Source organism: Stenella coeruleoalba (assembly GCF_951394435.1).
Source record: "Stenella coeruleoalba genome assembly, chromosome: X".
Taxonomy (NCBI): Eukaryota; Metazoa; Chordata; class Mammalia; order Artiodactyla; family Delphinidae; genus Stenella; species Stenella coeruleoalba.
The window spans coordinates 42,070,085-42,091,272 of NC_137152.1; positions in this window are offsets into that span (position 1 = coordinate 42,070,085).

A 21,188-nucleotide genomic window follows, 5' to 3' on the forward strand; every position below is an offset into this window, starting at 1 on the left:
ATGCCTTTTTCGCTATCCCCCTACATCCCAACTCCTATTTCCTCTTCGCCTTTACCTGGACGGATCCGGATACTCATACTTCCAGTCAGCTCACCTGGACAGTTCTTCCCAAGGGCTTCCGCGACAGTCCTCACCTCTTCGGTCAGGCGCTGGCACGGGACCTCACTTCCTGCTCCCTTACCCCCAGCACACTCCTTCAATATGCAGATGACCTCCTCCTTTGTAGCCCATCTCTCAGCCTCTCAAGACAACATACTGCAGATCTCCTCAATTACCTTGGCTCTCGCGGTTATCGGGTCTCCCCAGCCAAGGCTCAGTTATCTGTATCTTCTGTAACCTACCTGGGGCTCCACCTTACCCCTACCACAAAAGGTCTAACAGCCAATCGCACCGGGATTATCTGTGAACTCCAGCCTCCGGAAACAGCAGAACAAATTCTCTCCTTTTTGGGCCTTCTAGGATTTTTCCGACACTGGATCCCTAACTTTGCTCTTCTTGCTAAACCCCTATATTTGGCTGCTAAAGAAACCCCCCAAGTACCCCTTACCTCTCCCCCCCGGAACTTACCTTTTCCCCCTTTAAGAGTCCCCATATTTCTTGATTTAGAAAAAAAGAACCTCACAATTTGCTACGGAAGCCGCCCAAACTTAACTAATGATGCACTCCCTTGCAATTCATCCCTCCCTGTAACTACGCCAATGGGGGCACCACCAGGCTTGTTCTTTTGGTGTAATGGCTCCCTTACAAAAGAGGTCAACTCTTCCTCCCCCTTCCCATGTATCCCCGTCACCCTTGTTCCACAACTCACATTATATGGCCAAGCCGAATTTCTCTCACTTACCACACAACTCTCTAGCCGACAGAAAAGGGCCATCTTTCTCCCTATGGTCGCAGGCATTTCCATCGCCTCCTCTCTCGTCGCTGCGGGCATCGGGCGGGGGAGAGCTCTAATACATAGTGTTTCAACATCCCGCGACTTAGAACATAAACTCCAGCCAGCCATTGAAGCCTCCGCCGCCTCCATCTCCTCTCTCCAGTGCCAAATCACCTCCATAGCCCAAGTCGCTCTCCAGAACCGACGAGCCCTGGATCTCCTGACGGCCGAAAAAGGAGGTACCTGCCTCTTCCTACAGGAGGAATGCTGCTATTACATCAATGAAACAGGACTCGTCGAAGACAACGTAAACGCCCTCCATCGCTTCAGAGAAGAACTCCAACGCAAACACCAACAGTCCACCTCCCCAATTCCCGATTGGTGGTGATCCACCCTCTATACCTGGTTAACACCAATCTTAGGCCCCTTAATTCTCATCTGTATCTTGCTCATGTTTGCTCCCTGTTTTCTTAGGTTCCTTCGCAGGCGCATGGAGGAAGTCTCTCGGGTGGTCACAAGCCAAATGCTCCTCGGTCCTTACACCTTGCTTCCTACAGAACCCCCCACTGGTCTCCCCTAAGCCTCGGACCTCTGGCCGCCCGACTCCCCTTTCGACGCCCCCATTCAGCATGAAGTAGCCAGAGATCAGAACGCCGCCCCATTACACCAAAGATGTCAGGATGTAAGGCCAACTGGCCCGAGGCAGGGGAACGCAATCAGATTCACAGGTTGCATCAGACCGAAACTCTCCGGACCACCCAGCTCCAGAAACTGACCTGGAGACTTTCCGGACCACCCAGTTCCAGGAACTGACCTGGGGACTTTCCACCCGGCCCAGCCTTCCCGCCTTTCGAGGGGCGGGACTAACGGTCCCAAGACTGATGCAACCAGCACCAGATAATGCCACGATACCCGAAGAGACCACCAAATAAGGAATACCCTGCGCCCTCCCAGATTCACCACACCCCTTTCCCTTCTTCCCCTATAAAATCTTGCCCAACCCTCGCCCGGGTGAGACTTCTCTGGCCCCTTTCTCTCGGACCAGTGAACCTCGCCCGGGAGCGCTCCCTAATAAAGCTCACTTGAAGCTTTCCTGTTTCCCGGTGCCGAAACCCGGGAGGGGTACCCAGCCCCACAAATTACCGCGGGGCCACCCCTCCCGACCGGGGACCTCTGCTCACCCACCCGATCCGGCAGAAGCAGGGTAAGTCCCTCCTTCGTTCCCCTCGACCCCCGGGGTCCCTACCCACCGGACTCCCTGTCCTTAACCGCGGCCGCGTCAGGGACTCCTCCGTCTTCCCTCCGAGCCTCGGGCGATTGTGGAGACGTCCCAACCGTCTGACTGCTCTCCGATCCGCCGTGACCAGAGATTGAGACCAGAGACATCTCTCTCTTTCTCTGTTCAACCGGGGACAAACCGGAGGTCATGGGGACCTCAGAATCCAAACCAGATCCTAAGACGCCCCTGGGGTGTCTCCTGGCCAACTTTACAAAACTCGGCTTTTCTCAAGATCTCCGCCGCAGGCGGCTCAAATTTTATTCCACCGAGGCCTGGCCACTGTACCCTCTAGACAATCAATCTAAATGGCCTCCTGAAGGGACTTTCGATTTCAACATCCTCCGCGATTTAGATAACTACTGCCACAGGACGGGTAAATGGTCCGAGGTCCCCTACGTCCAGGCCTTCTGGTATTTACGCTCCCGCCCTTCCCTCTGCATCGATTGTTCCACTTCCCAGATCCTTGCCAAACAGACATCTCCTACATCCAAGCCCCTAATTTCCTTTGACGATGACCCCCCCTCCACTAGCCGACCCACCCGAATCTCTCGCCTCTCCCCTCTCCAGAGCTCCTCTCCAACCTCCACCCTACCCTGAGGCGGTCCCTCCTCCTCCCGAACCCGCTCTGGCCCCTCCAACCGTTCCCCCACCTCCCTCGACGGTTTCTCCTCCCACGCCCCTTGCTTCGCCAATTAGTGCACATACACGCTCTCACGACTCCCAAGATTCAAATCTTCTCTGCCCTCTGAGGGAGGTAGCAGGAGCGGAAGGATTAGTTAGAGTTCATGTTCCCTTTTCTCTCCAAGATCTCTCTCAAATAGAAAAGCGATTAGGCTCCTTTTCTGCCGACTCTTCCCGCTACATCAAAGAATTTCGCTACCTCTCTCAAGCTTACGATCTAACCTGGCACGATATCTTTGTGATCCTATCTTCTACTCTGACCCCTGACGAGAGGGAAAGAATTCAAACTGCTGCCCGAAACCATGCAGATCATGTTCACCTTACCGACAACTCCATGCCTGTCGGAGCGACTGCCGTACCCGGCACCGATCCAGGCTGGACTTATCAGGATGGCCAAGATGGCCGTCGTAAACGCGACCTCATGATCCAATGCCTTCTGGGTGGCATGCGGGCTGCCGCTCATAAGGTAGTCAATTTTGAAAAACTAAAAGAGATAACCCAAGAACCTAATGAAAATCCAGCTATCTTTCTCAATCGCCTTACAGAGGCCTTAACTCTCTACACCCGGCTGGATCCCGACACCCCGGCAGGGGCAGCGGTCCTAGCCACCCATTTTATCACCCAATCAGCCCCGGACATCCAAAAGAAATTAAAACGGGCAGAAGACGGCCCTCAAACCCCTATTCGAGATCTGGTAAAAATGGCCTTTAAAGTCTGTAATGGTCGTGAGGATTTTGCAGAATCCAGCCGACAGGCTCGGATGCACCAGAAGGTGGCCCTCCAAACCCAAGCTCTTGTAGCCGCCCTAAGGCCGGCCATCTCCCATGGACCACAGCATCCACGGGGTCCGCAAAGGGCAACCCCGCCGGGGGCCTGCTTCAAATGCGGAAAAGAAGGCCACTGGGCTCGCCAATGTCCCAATCCCCGACCTCCTTTTAAGCCCTGGCCCAGCTGCGGGCTAACGGGCCACTGGAAGAGTGACTGCCCTACAACTGGCCCTCCCTCAGCGTTTCCACACAGGGGGCAGGCCGACCCAACGGCATTACCACTCGAACTGCTGGGATTGGCTGATGACTGACGGCGCCTGGACTCGAAGACCCCCATCACCCTCGCCGAGCCCAGGGTAACACTACAGGTAGCGGGTAAGTCCATCTCATTTCTGGTGGACACGGGGGCTACCTATTCGGTCCTGCCTACCTATTCCGGGCCAGTTTCTCCTTCCCAGATCTCGGTCATGGGTATTGATGGCAAACCATCCTTCCCACTCCAGACCGGTCCACTCCCATGTCATATCGAAGGACTCCCTTTTACTCATTCCTTCTTAGTCATACCATCCTGCCCAGTTCCCTTGCTAGGCCGAGATGTCCTTTTCCACTTAGGGGCCTCCCTCCAGCTGGTTAGACTTGACCCTAAGGTCCCCTCCTCCCAACTCCTGCTTCCTCTTCTCGGCCTGTCTCTAGAACCCTCCCCCTCCTATCCCCCTCTTCCAATCACACCGAACCCAATCAATCCCCAAGTCTGGGATACTTCTAAGCCCGTAATAGCAACACACCATTCCCCCGTCCTCATCCGCCTAAAGGACCCCTCCAAATTTCCATCAAGGCCCCAATTTCCCATCTCTGAGACTCACCTTAGGGGCCTACAACCTATTATCACCAGACTCCTAAACCAGGGACTCCTTATCCCCACTGACTCTCCCTGCAACACCCCCATCCTGCCTGTCCGCAAGGCCTCTGGGGATTATCGCCTGGTCCAGGACCTCCGACTAATCAATGAGGCCATAATTCCCCTCCACCCAGTAGTACCAAACCCATACACCTTGCTCTCCCATATCCCCCCATCCACAACCCACTTTACGGTTCTGGATCTCAAAGATGCCTTTTTCGCTATCCCCCTACATCCCAACTCCTATTTCCTCTTCGCCTTTACCTGGACGGATCCGGATACTCATACTTCCAGTCAGCTCACCTGGACAGTTCTTCCCAAGGGCTTCCGCGACAGTCCTCACCTCTTCGGTCAGGCGCTGGCACGGGACCTCACTTCCTGCTCCCTTACCCCCAGCACACTCCTTCAATATGCAGATGACCTCCTCCTTTGTAGCCCATCTCTCAGCCTCTCAAGACAACATACTGCAGATCTCCTCAATTACCTTGGCTCTCGCGGTTATCGGGTCTCCCCAGCCAAGGCTCAGTTATCTGTATCTTCTGTAACCTACCTGGGGCTCCACCTTACCCCTACCACAAAAGGTCTAACAGCCAATCGCACCGGGATTATCTGTGAACTCCAGCCTCCGGAAACAGCAGAACAAATTCTCTCCTTTTTGGGCCTTCTAGGATTTTTCCGACACTGGATCCCTAACTTTGCTCTTCTTGCTAAACCCCTATATTTGGCTGCTAAAGAAACCCCCCAAGTACCCCTTACCTCTCCCCCCCGGAACTTACCTTTTCCCCCTTTAAGAGTCCCCATATTTCTTGATTTAGAAAAAAAGAACCTCACAATTTGCTACGGAAGCCGCCCAAACTTAACTAATGATGCACTCCCTTGCAATTCATCCCTCCCTGTAACTACGCCAATGGGGGCACCACCAGGCTTGTTCTTTTGGTGTAATGGCTCCCTTACAAAAGAGGTCAACTCTTCCTCCCCCTTCCCATGTATCCCCGTCACCCTTGTTCCACAACTCACATTATATGGCCAAGCCGAATTTCTCTCACTTACCACACAACTCTCTAGCCGACAGAAAAGGGCCATCTTTCTCCCTATGGTCGCAGGCATTTCCATCGCCTCCTCTCTCGTCGCTGCGGGCATCGGGCGGGGGAGAGCTCTAATACATAGTGTTTCAACATCCCGCGACTTAGAACATAAACTCCAGCCAGCCATTGAAGCCTCCGCCGCCTCCATCTCCTCTCTCCAGTGCCAAATCACCTCCATAGCCCAAGTCGCTCTCCAGAACCGACGAGCCCTGGATCTCCTGACGGCCGAAAAAGGAGGTACCTGCCTCTTCCTACAGGAGGAATGCTGCTATTACATCAATGAAACAGGACTCGTCGAAGACAACGTAAACGCCCTCCATCGCTTCAGAGAAGAACTCCAACGCAAACACCAACAGTCCACCTCCCCAATTCCCGATTGGTGGTGATCCACCCTCTATACCTGGTTAACACCAATCTTAGGCCCCTTAATTCTCATCTGTATCTTGCTCATGTTTGCTCCCTGTTTTCTTAGGTTCCTTCGCAGGCGCATGGAGGAAGTCTCTCGGGTGGTCACAAGCCAAATGCTCCTCGGTCCTTACACCTTGCTTCCTACAGAACCCCCCACTGGTCTCCCCTAAGCCTCGGACCTCTGGCCGCCCGACTCCCCTTTCGACGCCCCCATTCAGCATGAAGTAGCCAGAGATCAGAACGCCGCCCCATTACACCAAAGATGTCAGGATGTAAGGCCAACTGGCCCGAGGCAGGGGAACGCAATCAGATTCACAGGTTGCATCAGACCGAAACTCTCCGGACCACCCAGCTCCAGAAACTGACCTGGAGACTTTCCGGACCACCCAGTTCCAGGAACTGACCTGGGGACTTTCCACCCGGCCCAGCCTTCCCGCCTTTCGAGGGGCGGGACTAACGGTCCCAAGACTGATGCAACCAGCACCAGATAATGCCACGATACCCGAAGAGACCACCAAATAAGGAATACCCTGCGCCCTCCCAGATTCACCACACCCCTTTCCCTTCTTCCCCTATAAAATCTTGCCCAACCCTCGCCCGGGTGAGACTTCTCTGGCCCCTTTCTCTCGGACCAGTGAACCTCGCCCGGGAGCGCTCCCTAATAAAGCTCACTTGAAGCTTTCCTCTGTTTCGCGGTGCCGTTTGTTAAGATCCAACCTTACATAAAGGATTATCATGTACAGATGCATGGATGGACATGGGAAAACATTTACAAAAAGAAGTTGAATGTTAGATTTTATCCTGTAAGCAATAAGAAACCATTGTAGGTTTTTGAGCAAAAGCAACAGAGTCACATCTGTGGCTTAGCCAGAGGACAATCCAGGTTTAGCGGGACCTGAAACTTGTACAGTTTGTGAGGTAGGATTTCATTAAGAAAAGAATATAGACTTGTGAATACAAAATTATGTTCAAAGGTAGACAGAGTATTTCTAGAAGTCATTCCTACACCTGGGTAATAACTATAAATAGAAGCGGTAAAAACATAAATGTCCCCACTAAACCCAAACTAAATGTATCCCGCAAATCAACTTCCACTTAGATGGATCTCAAAAATGTCTGAGGCAGCTCCAGCATCACCTAATACAAGGAAAATGTGACCAGGAAAACTCAGTGGGAAGGGACAGCAATTTTAACCAATTGTGGTTTAAATATATTTTGCAAACTTTATAAAACAATCGACCATGTGACCATACGGTAAGTGACAAACCCTGCAGCTTAAGCTTTCTTAGCTAAACAAAAAGGCAGGAGGGTGTTCGCTTCAGCAGCACATATATTAACGTTGAAATGACAGAAGATTAGCATGGCCCCTGTACAAGTTTGACATGCAAATTTATGAAGCATTCCATAATAAATGAGAGAAAAAGGGGAGAGGCAGAGAGGAGGAGGCAGTCGCAGTAGTCATGAAAATAAGATGAGGCCTGAATCAGAATAGTTGCAGCAGGGGTAAAAAATGATCAGATAAGTGGGATATTTTGGAGGTTGAATAGGCTGGGCTAGGAGACTAATTGAAAATAGTGGGTGAATGAGTGAAAGGAGTGTGAGTTCGTTTCTAGGTTGGGTGTCATTTCTGGATGATGGTGCCATTGACTGAGCCAGGGTACACAGAAGAAAAAGCAGTTTTCGTGGGGAAGAAGAGACTAAGTTCAGTGTGGAGTATGTTGAATTAAGGTGTATGTGGAACATTAATTCACTCACCCAACAATTCTTTGTTGAGCATCTACTATGCACTAGGCACTACAGTGAGGATGTAGCAGTAACCCAGAGGCACTAGGTGTGAGGATGTAGCAGTAACCCAGATAAGGTCCTGGCCTTCATGGTGCTAACATTCTTCATGGGGATCAGTCAATAATCAAAACAAATACAATTTCATTCATATATTTATTGAGCACCTACTATATACAAGGTACTGTTCTAGGCACTGGGGATTCAGACAAGGTCCCTGCCCTCCTGTGATTCACATTCCAGAGAGGGAGACAGACAATAAAGTGAGTCAAATAAGATAATTTCAAACTGCAGTGAGTGCTATGATGAAAATAAAACAAGTTATGAGACAGAGAAAGATTTAAATAGATGGTAGTCTATTTCAGACAGTCAAGGAAGGCCTCTTAGAGAAGCTGGCATATGAGTGGAAGACCTGAATAACAGGAAGAGCTGGCCAGGGACAGGGTAGGAGGAATAAAAGTACAAAGTCCCTAATTTGGTGGTGGGGGCCAGTTCAGGGCACTCTCTCAGTAATACCTCCTGAGCATTTATTTATGATGGACTGGGTGGGGTATGGGTGGGGTTTTGGGGTGGCATCTCCAGACATGAGTAAGAGACCCTGTGTATACCCTTAAGGAGTATACAATCTAATGAGGGAAGCAAGGTTCAATGAACAATAACAGGCTGAAAAAGATCAAACCCTAAGTGCTACCTAGAGGTATGAACAACATGTGTAGGAACAAAAAGGTAGCCACAATTAGTTCAAACATATTCAGTGAGTGTGTCAGGAAAGGCTTCACAGGAGGTGGCATTTGACCCAGGTACAGTGGTACCCACCCCTAAAAGCTCTCCCCCAGTGATATTGGGTAGTAGAGTTGGGGGGTAAAGGATAACGGGGAAGGCAAAGCTGTCAGGGGGTTGAATCCGAGGCAGTTAGATTTACTGACAAAGGAACTCACACTGCCATGGATGGGAGGCAGCCAGCTGTTGCCCTAGAAATATGTGCTCTAGTTGTGTCTCACATCAGTGCATGATCTGAACTGACCGCCATAGTACAAGGCTGCCCTGGAAACTGTCTTCCTCTACCCCACCTTCACTTAACAGCTGTAAACATTTACTTTTAATTACATAGGCAATAGTATATGCATTTCCGTTGTAAATAAATATCCAAACAGGCTGAAGATGCCCCGACCACCACTCAATCCCTGCTTACTTTCCTAGAGGGAACCTCAGCGAGCTCTTTTCCAATTCATCTCTCTGCATATAAGTACATATAACTGTTGAGAGGAAAAATGATGAGGGCCAAAGTGGACTATAAAATACATGAAGAAAGATGGCGAAAAATGGGAAAACATTACATGAGGAAGAACAGACTTGCTCCAAAACGGACTTGAAAGTACAAAGACAGTGAAAACAAAGGACAAAATAATGACAAATAACATTATCTGAGAAGTTACTGTGCGCTAAGCACTGTTCTAACCTCTTTACATGCATTAACTCACTCAATCCTTACAGCAACCCCATGAGGTAGGTACTAGTACTATCCCCATTTTATGGATGAGGAAGCTGAGTGTAGAGACTTTAAACCACCTGCTCGAGGCCACATAGCTAGTATGTATGCAGGCTGGGGTTCCTGGCAATACAGGGCCATACTCCAGGCTTTTCACCACTCCTTGTGTGAATCTAACAGCGACTGGTAGCTCTAAGATCCATGTCATAGGGAAAGGTGATCGACAGTTCTTTGCATAATTTGAATCACAGAAGCAAAATATGGTTTACACTCACTTGGAATAAAAACTAGCAGGATGGTCCCCCAGGTACCAAACTAGGTAGCTGAGAACACCAACCCACTCCTCCAGGGCCAGCTTTAGGGGTGTGCCACCTGTATAGAGCTCTGCTCCCAGAAAGGATTTCAGGCTTGATTTAATGCTGTCCTGTCATTGTCTTGACATTCTTAATAATTTTATCTTTGAACCTGTGTCTTGTAAGTATAGTCCAGTGTGACAGTGGAGCATACACATGAGTAGAAGAGATACACTGGGTGGCAGTGAGCAGAGCCTGTGGGCACGGCAGGTGATGTGCATGCTGAGCAGTTGGTCAGGCCGCCTGGCATATACAAGCACATCTGAGGCAGTCTGGGGCCCCATGGGGCCCGGAGCGGGGGGCGTTGGGGGACATTGGGCCAGTGACAATGGTGGCAGGAGTAGCATAAGCAGTAGCAGGGGTGGCAGTAGCCATAGCCCTGAGAGAAAGGACAGCCTCTGCGTGGGGGCAGTGATGGGACCTGTGGTGAGAGGGAATCTTGCCCTTCTGTCAACAGAGCCTGTCCCTGCAGCATGTGCACAAATATTAACTCTGGCCTGAGCACTGGGACAGGAACTTCTGGCACTCAGGCAGTAAACTTTGTCAGTAAATTATTACAAAATAAAAAAGTACTCACAGACATTGAAGTAAAGTACATCACGGGAGGTTATTAGAATTCTTTGAGGGGTTTTACAGCAGTCCCCAAGCTTTTTGGCACCAGGGACTGCTTTCGTGGAAAACAATTTTTCCACGGAGGGGGGCGGGGGGGGGCGGGAATGGCTCAGGTGGTAATGCGAGTGATGAGGAGCGGCAGATGAAGCTTCACTCTCGTCTGCAGCTCATCTCCTGCTGTGCGGCTCTGTGGTTGGGGACCCCTGGTTTAGAAAAACTCATTTTGAAAACTGGTGCAAAATTGCAAAGCAAATATCCACAGACTAGGAAATGGAAATTAAATTGAAAGATCATCAAAGTAGACACAGATGAAGGCTTTGGATGAACCAATTATTAATGAGGAAGACAATTTAAAAGTGTTTTCCTTAAATTGAAGATATAGTGGTAGAATGCATAAAAAGGTGTTTTGAATTATAAATAAACAATGAAGCCATTTTCATTCCTTGTATGACCTTGTCTTAGTCTGTTCAGGCTGCTATAACAAAATTGCCATAGACTGGGTGGCCAATGAACAGATTTATTTCTTAAGGTTCTGGAGGCTGGGAGGTTCAAAATCAAGGTGCTGGCACATTCAGTGTCTGCTGAGAGCCCACTTTCTGGTTCATAGATGGTGATCTTCTTGCTGTGTGGGAGAAAGGGTGAAGAAGCTCTTTGGGGCTCTTTTATAAGGGCACTAATCTCATTGATAAGAGCCCCACTCTCAAGACCTAATCACCTACCAAAGGCCCCACCTCCTAGTACCATCACGTTGTGGGGGTTAGGATTTCAACATGACTTTGGGGGACGGGGACACAAGCATTCAGTCTATAGCATACCTCCACAAGTTACAGGAAATGTCAGAGGAAACGTTAAATGCCATTGTATAAATTTATATTTAAAATTAGATTCAGACTTAGACAAAACTGATCTGTATGTAGAGTTAAATCTTTTTTAGAAACATTGTTCTACAAGAATCATCAGATCTAGATGTATGAAAATTTGTATTTTGAAATAATTTATCAGGAATCTATCCCAATGTTGTCACAGCCTACAACAAACAGTGCCAGTAACAGTTGCATCAGTAGAAAGCTCCTTCTCAAAATGAAAAGTTATCAAACATTTGCAATCTTGACTGATGTTACCTTCAATCATACTGGTTCAAAACGAGGTTGCCAAAAATATAGATTTGATGATTAAATAATTGAATTTGCAGAAAAGTGAGCCAGAAAAATCTTATGATCAATCGAGGTATCATATTAATAACGTTATTATTTATTTTACTGAATAAATTATGATAAAAATATTGTTCTGCAATTCGTAAGTTTATGTTGTTATTCATGTATCACTATTACCCCTATTATGATTTTTTCTTGTTCTTTTTTTTGCGGTACGTGGGCCTCTCACCGTTGTGGCCTCTCCCGTTGCGGAGCACAGGCTCCGGACGCGCAGGCCCAGCGGCCATGGCTCACGGGAGCAGCCGCTCCGTGGCATGTGGGATCTTCCTGGACCGGGGCACGAACCCGTGTCCCCTGCATCGGCAGGTGGACTCTCAACCACTGCGCCACCAGGGAAGCCCCCTATTATGTTTTATAAGTAACAAAATATTTATAAAGAAAAACCCTTTTATTTTAGTGCCTTTAACTGCATTTCCCACCTCTCCCCTGGTTTTTGAACAGGGAACCCTCCATTTTCATTTTGCACTGGGCCCTACAAATTATGTAGCAGGCTCCCACTCCTGCTGGATGGTAATCGTGAGATGATTTGAAGGGATTGTAGCCACTCAAACAGCCTTACTGCTCTAAACAAACTCCTTTCCACTGGGAGTAGGGGATGAGGGTGGGTAGAGATAAGATGTCAACACAGAAAAATGGAGGTTAGTGTGGATATCTATCATTTTCACGTGAACAGGATGATACTGTCCAATATCATTTGGCCAATTACTTTCTTCACTTGGCAACATCTTGGAGATCTTTCTGCAAGGAAATCAACCTTGTTCTTTTTTGAATTCCTGTTCAGGGAATTCCATAATTTGGATGGGTCTTGATTTATTTCTCCACTCCCCTGATGGATATTTAAAGTGGCTTTAGGGCTTCCCTGGTGGCGCAGTGGTTGCGAGTCTGCCTGCCGATGTAGGGGACGCGGGTTCGTGCCCCAGTCCAGGAAGATCCCACATGCCGCGGAGCGGCTAGGCCCATGAGCCATGGCCGCTGAGCCTGCACGTTCGGAGCCTGTGCTCCGCAACGGGAGAGGCCACAACAGTGAGAGGCCCACGTACCGCAAAAAAAATAATAAATAAAAAAAAATAAAGTGGTTTTATTTTTCAGTAATACAGAGCTTCAGTGAACATACCAGTAGGGGCCTCCTTGTGTACAGGCATGTTTCTGTAGGGGGACACTCACAAGTGAGTTGCTGGGCCACTTTCAATCTTAATTGCATACTGCCAAATTGCCTTTCAAAAGCATTGTGCCAGTTTTCACTCCCATCAGCAGTGTATTTTCACATTTCCTAAGACTCTGACCTTTAAACTCTTTGCCAATCTGATGGAGAAAAAAAATGGTAACTCGTGTTTGTTTTTAACTCTGCATTTTCCCTCACTAGTGCAGTTGAATGTCTTTTTATATGATGTGTATTGGCCCATCCTCTGTGAACTTTTTGTAACCTTTGCCTAGTTTTTCTTACAGGTTTATTTATTTTCTCCATATTAAGTTGTAGGAGTCATTTATATTTCTGGATATTAACCCTTTGTCTATTATATATATTGCTGATATTTTCCCACAGTATGTAACATGTTTATGGTTTGTGTTAGCATACAGGAGTTATCATACAGAATGTTTGTATAGCCACTTGATATATTTACATCAATCTTTTCTTCTATGGCTTTTCTTTTTTGTTTATTGTTTTGGAAGACCTTTTTTATACAAGGCAACAACCATATTATCTTTTTTTCTCATTCTGTTACAGTGCTTTCCATTTAGGTCTTTAACCTACCTTAAACTCATTTCCTTCTCAACGTTTACATTTCTCCTATCTGGAACTCTTTTCCCCCAGATCTTCCTATGGCTGACACCTTCAGAGTCAGCTCAAATATTACTTCTTCCAAAAGGCCTTCCCTGACCACCTTAACTAAATTAACCACCCTCTCTACATTAAGATGTGCCCTAGTTTGGGACTTCCCTGGTGGTCCCGTGGGTAGAACTCTGCACTCCCAATGCAGGGGGCCCAGGTTCAATCCCTGGTCAGGGAACTAGATCCCGCATGCATGCCACAACTAAAAAGATCCCGCATGCTGCAACTAAAAAGATCCTGCATGCTGCAACGAAGATCCCGTGTGCCGCAACTGAGACCCAACACAGCCAAAATAAAACAAACAAACAAAAACAAAAAAAGATGTGCCCCAGTTCATTACCTTGACTTATTTTCTTCATAGATCACCTCTTACTGAAGTTACCCAACTTATTTGTTTATATGTTCACGGTCTGTCTCTCCTTAGATTGGAAACTCCATGAAAGTAGGGATTTTGTCTTGTCCCCAGCTTCTAGAATACATTTAGAGTTTATTATAGTGAATTTGATATGATGTAAGGATAACTTCATTTTTTTCCAAAAGGATAGCTGATTGTCTCAACACCAGGACTTGCTCTTCTAAAGGAGCATTATTACTGAGTCGAGGATGGTTATGATTATTATTCAGTCCAGTGGTTCTCAACCTGTGGTGTATTGGAATCACACTTGGAGATTTTTTTTAAATTTAGATTTAATTTTAATTTAGATATAGATAACAAAGTACCACAAACTGGGTGGCTTAAAACAGAAAGGTATTGTCTCACAGTTCTGGAGGCTAGAAGTGGTATTGGCAGGCTATGCTCACTCTGAAAGCCCTAGCAAAGCATCCTTCTTTGTCTCTTTCTAGCTTCTGGTGGTTGCAATCCTTGACATTCCTTGACTTGTAGGTGTATCACTCTGCCTCCATCATCACATGTGTGTGCCTGAATTTCTCTCTTCTTATAAGGACCCCAGTCATTGGGCTAAGGTCCACCCTAATGTAATATGACTTCATTTTAACATACAAAGACCATATTTCCAAGTAAGGTCACAATCACAGGCTCTGGGTGGACATGAATTTTGGGGGGGACACTATTCAACCCAGTACAGAGTGTCACATTTACAAACTCTGCTTTATTAGCTCTGGAGTGGAGGCCCAGCATCCTTAATTTTTAAAAGGTTTACAGACTTGACAAATGATATCAATGTTCACCTGGAAAGGTGGACATGGGGGAAGGCCCTTTTGAAGCAGAATCTCAATCCCAGATGCCAGTAAATAAAAATACTGATGAATTTCACTCCATAAAAGTTAAAACTTTGTGAGGTAAAAAAATACCATAAACAAATTCAAAAGATCAGTAAAGGGCTTCTCTGGTAGCGCAGTGGTTGGGAGTCCGTCTGCCGATGCAGGGGACACGGGTTCGTGCCCCGGTCCGTGAAGATCCCACGTGCCGCGGAGCGGCTGGGCCCGTGGGCCATGGCCGCTGAGCCTGCGCGTCTGGAGCCTGTGCTCCGCAGCGGGAAAGGCCACAGCGGTGAGAGGCCCGCGTACCGCAAAAAAAAAAAAAACAGCAAAGCTGGGAAAACATATTTTCATCATATATGATAAAAGGCTAATTTCTTTAATTTATAATGAGTTCAGAAGAATTAACATGAAAGAGACAAAACCCGATAGTAAAATGAGCTAAAGAATAAGCAAGTAATTTACAGAGAAAGACATACACATATCAATAGAGATTTGAAAAGATGTTCAATCTCATCCATGAGTAAAGGCATTTAAATCAAAACAATAAAATACCATCTTGACCTATCAGATTGGGAAATGTTTAAAGTTTGATTGTACGTAGAACAAGTGAGGGTATGAAGAAATACTAGATACTTTCATATGCTGTTGGTGGGACTGAAGTTGGTACAACTTTTTTCATTTATAATTTGGCAATATATATCAAAATAGAACACGCACATATTCTTTGAACGTGTGGGCTTTGCTAGTGCCTCCTCAGCTATCATTTCCCACTTTTTCCTTCCCAACAATTTGTAGATTTTTATTTGTATATCTCTTCTTCCCACTCATAGCCCATGTATTTTGGGATAAACAGATCTTACTCCCAGTTCTTCTGACCACAGACATCATTAGTTCAGGGGAGGACTTGTGACCTAAGCAAGCCAATGAGGGAGAACCTTGGGAGTCCTGCTCACTGGGAATGTTGGGTCAGAGTTTTCTCTTCTCTGCTGGACTTAAAGGAAGAGATTCAAAGCCTCCATTGCCACTGGCAGCCATCTCGTGGCCACCTTGGCTAAAGCACTGGTTCTCAGCCTTCAGTGTGCATCATAATCACCTAATCTATTAAAACGTAGATTGCTGATCTCTACTCCCAGAGTTTCAGATTCTGCAGGTCTACAGTAGGGACCAAAAATTTCCTTTTCCAGGGCTTCCCTGGTGGCACAGTGGTTGAGGGTACACCTGCTGATGCAGGGGACACGGGTTCGTGCCCACATGCTGCGGAGTGGCTCGGCCCGTGAGCCATGGCCGCTGAGCCTGTGTGTCTGGAGCCTGTGCTCCGCAACAGGAGAGGCCACAACAGTGAGAGGCCCGCGTACCGCAAAAAAAAAAATTCCTTTTCCAAGAAGTTCCCAGGTGATATTGATGCTGCTGGTCCAGGGACCACACTTGGAAAACCAGTTGGATAAAGTAGGGACTGTACAGCAGAGAGACTTAAAGAAACTGGGTAGCTCTAGCTCACCCTACCGCTGGAGTTGTGTTTTGCTACTTGTAACCAAAAGCGCCCTAACCAATATACTCAGCAATCTCGTACTAAAAATTTACCCTATGGATATACTTGCAGAAGTTTACCAAAATATATGCCCAGGGATGATCATTGCAGCACCGTTTGTAATAGCTAAAACTGGAAGCAATCAAAGTACTTGTCAATGCTATACTCTCACTTCATCCCAGCTTACACTTCTCCCTCCCTGTGTCCTCCAGTCCATCCTCTACCTCTGCGTCTTTATTCCTGTCCTGTCCCTAGGTTCATCAGAACCTTTTTTTTTTTTTTTTAGATTCCATATATATGTGTTAGCATACGGTATTTATTTTGCTCTTTCTGACTTACTTCATGCTGTATGACAGATCAGACAGAGGTCCATCCACCTCACTAATACAGCAGAAACTAACACAACATTGTAAAGCAATTATACAGCAATTATACTCCAATAAAGATGTTTAAAAAAAATCTGGACCTCAAAGTACTTGTCAATAGGGAATTGATACATCTGATGGAATCATCCATCTAATGGACACTATGTAGTGTTGAAAATTATGAAATATTCTGTGCATGCTCATAGAAAAATATCTCTAAGATATATTAAGTATAAAAATCATGATGATTAAAAGGGAGTAATTTATACTTTTTAAACAAAAGAATAAATAAACAGATATGCAGGTATATGCTTAATTGTTTCCTGGAAGGCTAATTTTGATTAAGAATGGCTATATTTGAGGAAAGGAGTTGAAATTGAGGTGGTGCTAGAAGTTCTTCAGTCTTCATTTTGTATATTTTTATTCTGTTTGAGTTGCCTAACCTTAGGTAAACTTTCCTTTTTTTCAAAAAAGAAAATGTCATTTGGAGTTATCTGGGCAAGGCATAGGCCAATTTTAATTTCCTTCTTTGTGTTTCTGTATTGAAGAAACTAATAAATGTTATGTTATTTTTTAAAAGATTAAATCATGAAAAGGTGAATGGAAAATTAAAGACTTCTCAGGTATTCTGATGTGCAGCTAGGCTTGAGCACCACTAACATGGTGCATAGGTTATAAACTGGTGAGGACTTATACCTATCCAGATTGAGACTTAACTGGGGAGCTACTAATTATACTTTAATGTGCATATGAATTACCTAGGGATCTTGTTAAAATGCAGATTCTGATTGAATAGATCTTAGGTGGGGCCCAATATTCTGCATTTCTAATAAGCTCTCAAGTGATGCTAATGTTGCTGGACTACTGATCACACTTTGATAGCAAGAACAAAGAAAGAGCAAAGGAGGAAAAAGAAGGAAGAGGAGGGACCATGAAGATGGAGAGGAAGGGACAGATATGAGACACTGCAGAATGATTGGGCATATGGAAAGAGGAGAGTCTGAGGTGATGAGGTTTTTGGTCTGGGTGATGCAAAGATAGTAGTGACATTAACCAGAGATAGAGGAATCAAGCTGGAGGAGGAGGAAGTACAGGAAACAATGAAGGAGTGTGAGTAAGACTTCACATTTAAACATATTGAGTTATGATTTTTCTGGGAGAGTATTATGTGGACTTGTCCAGCAGATCATTTGAACTCTGACTCTGCTCAGTAAAGTTCACATAGAGGTAGATTTGAGACTCATCTGTATAAAGGTAAGAGCTGAGACCATGGCATAGGATGAAACTGAACAGGGAGAAAGAATAGTGAGAAGATGGCTGAAAACAGAAACTCTGAGAAATGCTAATCTTAAGAGACATGCTAAGAAGGAAATGAAAAAGTAGTTGGAGAGGCAGTACAGAAGACTAAATATCCTGAAGGGCTTTCCTACTAAAGAACAACTAGATCCTGCATAAAAAATAATTTTTATTGTATTGCTGGATGTGTGAGTTAGCAACTGCTGCATAATAAACCAACTCACAACTCAGTAGCTTGAAACCAAACCATTTATTGTTGCTCATGAGTCTTGGTGCTCTGTTGATCTGCACTAGGCTAGGCTGATCTTGGCTGGGCTCATTCATGTATCTGTGGTCTGCTGGTGGGTTGGTTGGTGGCTGACAGGTCTAAGCTGGTCTGGCTGGATATAGCTAGACAAATGGGTCTCTCATCCTCCAGAAGGCTAGTCCAGGCTCATTCCCATGGTAATTCCAGGGGTCCAAGAGAGTGAGCAGAAGCACGCAAGGCTTAGAACTGACATAATATCACTTCTGCAACAGTCTATTGATCAAAGCAAAACATAAGACTAGTCTAGATTTGAAGGGTGGAGAAACAGATGCCATCTCTTAATGGGAAGAGCTGCAAAAGGTGTAGATACAGGGAGATGTGAACAACTATGGCCATTTTTGTAATCAATTTATCATGCTGGACTTATCAGAAGTAAAAGGAGTCTTTAAAGAGCAAGCAAAATACAGCAAGCAAGCAAACAAACAAAGCCATGACAATAGTAATAAACCCCACTGAGCTGGCTAGGGAGAGCAGGGCACTTGAGGACACTTCCAAAAATGGAATAGAGGTAGTTCCTCGGAAAATTGAGGTGCTGTTACTGGAAGAAATGAGGAAAGGCTGCTGGTCACGTAGGAAAACAAATAGACATCTGCTTCAGAATCCAAGAATCTAGCCTTTGTCATGAGAAAATTCTAGGAATACTTTAAATTGACACAGAACAGCCTTGTCTTTTTGGTCCTTGAAACCAGTACGCACATGAGGCAACTTTTAGGAGTTTGAGCTTGGACTCAAAACCAGCATGTCAACTGTGTCTTCTTAAGGTATTGAAAGTGTTTTCACATCCACTAGCTTGTGTAACTCTCACAACTACCTATAAGGGAGGTAAAGCAGGCATTATTATTCCCATTTAATACTACTTCTAAAAGTAATTTTGTCACTATCTTGTAAAAGTGAGCATTTGCATGCCTTCGGTCCCAGCAGGAGACATGTGCACAAGCATACACGGCAACATTAATGGAAATAAGCCATATTTCCATTGGACAGAGAATGGGTAGATAAATTGTAGTATATTCACACAATGGAATACTATACAGAAGTGAAAACAAATTAACTACAGCTACAGCAGTAATGTGTTTGAGTCTTAGAGGAAAAAAATGTTGGGTGAGAAAAGGAAGTTGCAGAACACTACATAAAAATAACGTTTTTATAAAATTATAAAGCAAGTACAACCTAACAATATATTGTTTAGGAATAATTACATATGTGATGTAACTATTTAAAAAGAAACCAAGGGAATGAAAACTAAAAGTCAAGATACCGGTTACCTCTGGGGAAGGCAGAGAGATGGAATAGTTCTTAGGTTGGGCAGTGGGCTCATGAGTGTTCATTTTATTATTGAATTTCATTAACATATGTTACATGTATCCTTTTGTGTTTATCAAATAATGCATAATTTTTTTAAGTAGTCAAAAAAGGAAAGAGAAATAGCAGAGAAATGTCAGGGAAGCCAGAGAATTTCAGGAAATGGGTTGTGTTTCAGTGTCAATTACTGTGGAAGTCCTCAGCAAGATGCCTGTATGAAAACCCTGGACTTGGTGACTGGGAGCACACTAGTCGCCTTTGGAAGCAGCCACATTCAAATGGGAAGGGCTGATGCCAGATTACAGGCTAGGAAGAAATGTGTTATGAGGAAATCAGGACTGGGAGCGTAGACAAGTCTTTCATCTACTACCAACCCTCCCACCCCCACCAAACCCATAACAGCTAACATTTACTGAGGCTGAATTATATGCCAGGCATTTTACATACACTATGTCATTTAATCCTCATAACCACCCCCACAGGGTGGGCTAGGGGAGCTAAACTCAATGCTTGTGTTACCACAAGATTATATCCACTTCAGCCCACATGCAGAGAATCCCTATGACACTGGAATGGGAATGAATGTTTCACTATTCCATTACAAATTTTAGGTATACTGACTCAAGTGGTTAGGTAATGGCAACCAGCCAAAAGGCAATGAGTCATATCTACCCAGAAATGGGTCATTTCTCCCTGTGATGCTATTATTGCGACTCACCAAACTTACCTCTCCCTTTTTCCAGGGACATAGTAGAACTGTACTTTTCCACCTCTAGGAAATTAGGTGCAACCATGTGGGCCATCTCTTTGGGCAATAAAAAGAGAGAAGTGATGTGTGACATTTTAAGCTTTAAGAGTCAGTGTGTATTTTGGTCACATTCCTTCCCAACTCAGTGATGCGGCTTCTGCTGGTCTGAGTTATCAAGTGGCTTTGGATGAACAGAGATCCCCTGACAACACATGTTGGACATAATGAGCAAGAAGTATACCTTTATTATGTGAGATTTGGGGGTTATTATAGCAGCAAAACCTAGCCTATCCAAACTGATACACTCCCCTTTTCTAGAGTTGAAGATTATAAATGTGTAAGGACTGAATAATAAGATGAAAATGTTTTAAAATATATAAAATAAACTGCCTAGAACTCTTTCTGGCACATAGTAATCCCCCGATAGATGACTTTCTGCATTTGCTCCTAATAAATGAGCACAGAATTTTCGTATTTCTCACACACAAATAAAAGACTAGTTGTAGAAGAAATAAATAGAAGACAATGTTCCAGGCTCACATTATTCCTAATACTTGTGATTTTAGAAGAGATATTTTCATTCTTGGTCACTTTATCCCTTAAGTCCATGAAAAAACACAGTTGACGCTGCTTGGGTCATATACCCATCCCTGCACTCGGGGAGGTGAAGCCATGTTGTGACTGATGGTCAACCCATCCCTACCCCAAGATTGGAAAGAGCAGTTCCCCAAAGGAAAAAGAAAAACAAAAAACTGCACTTAACTGCTGCCAGAAAGAGGAAGGAATGCTGAGGAGGCAGAAATAAGAGTTATCTACTTAGTCAAAACATAGGTTTAGAACCCTGGTTTTTATCACTTATTAGCTGTGTGTGAACTTGGGCACCACTGAACCAGTTTGCTCGTGTGTAAAGTGAGGATAGTACTTACTTTGCAGAGTTGTTTGAAGCTTAGAAACAGTGTACAATAGCTTAGTACTATGCACGGTACCTAATAGGTCCTCAGCAAACAGTAACTTTTAAAAGCCAAATGCTAAGGATTTCCCACTATTAAGTTCTGAGTCCCAACACTCAAAGATCAAAGGTTAGGAAAAGACATCTATAGCCATAATGAACCAAATACAAAACAAATTTTTACAAATGATAGTTTTCA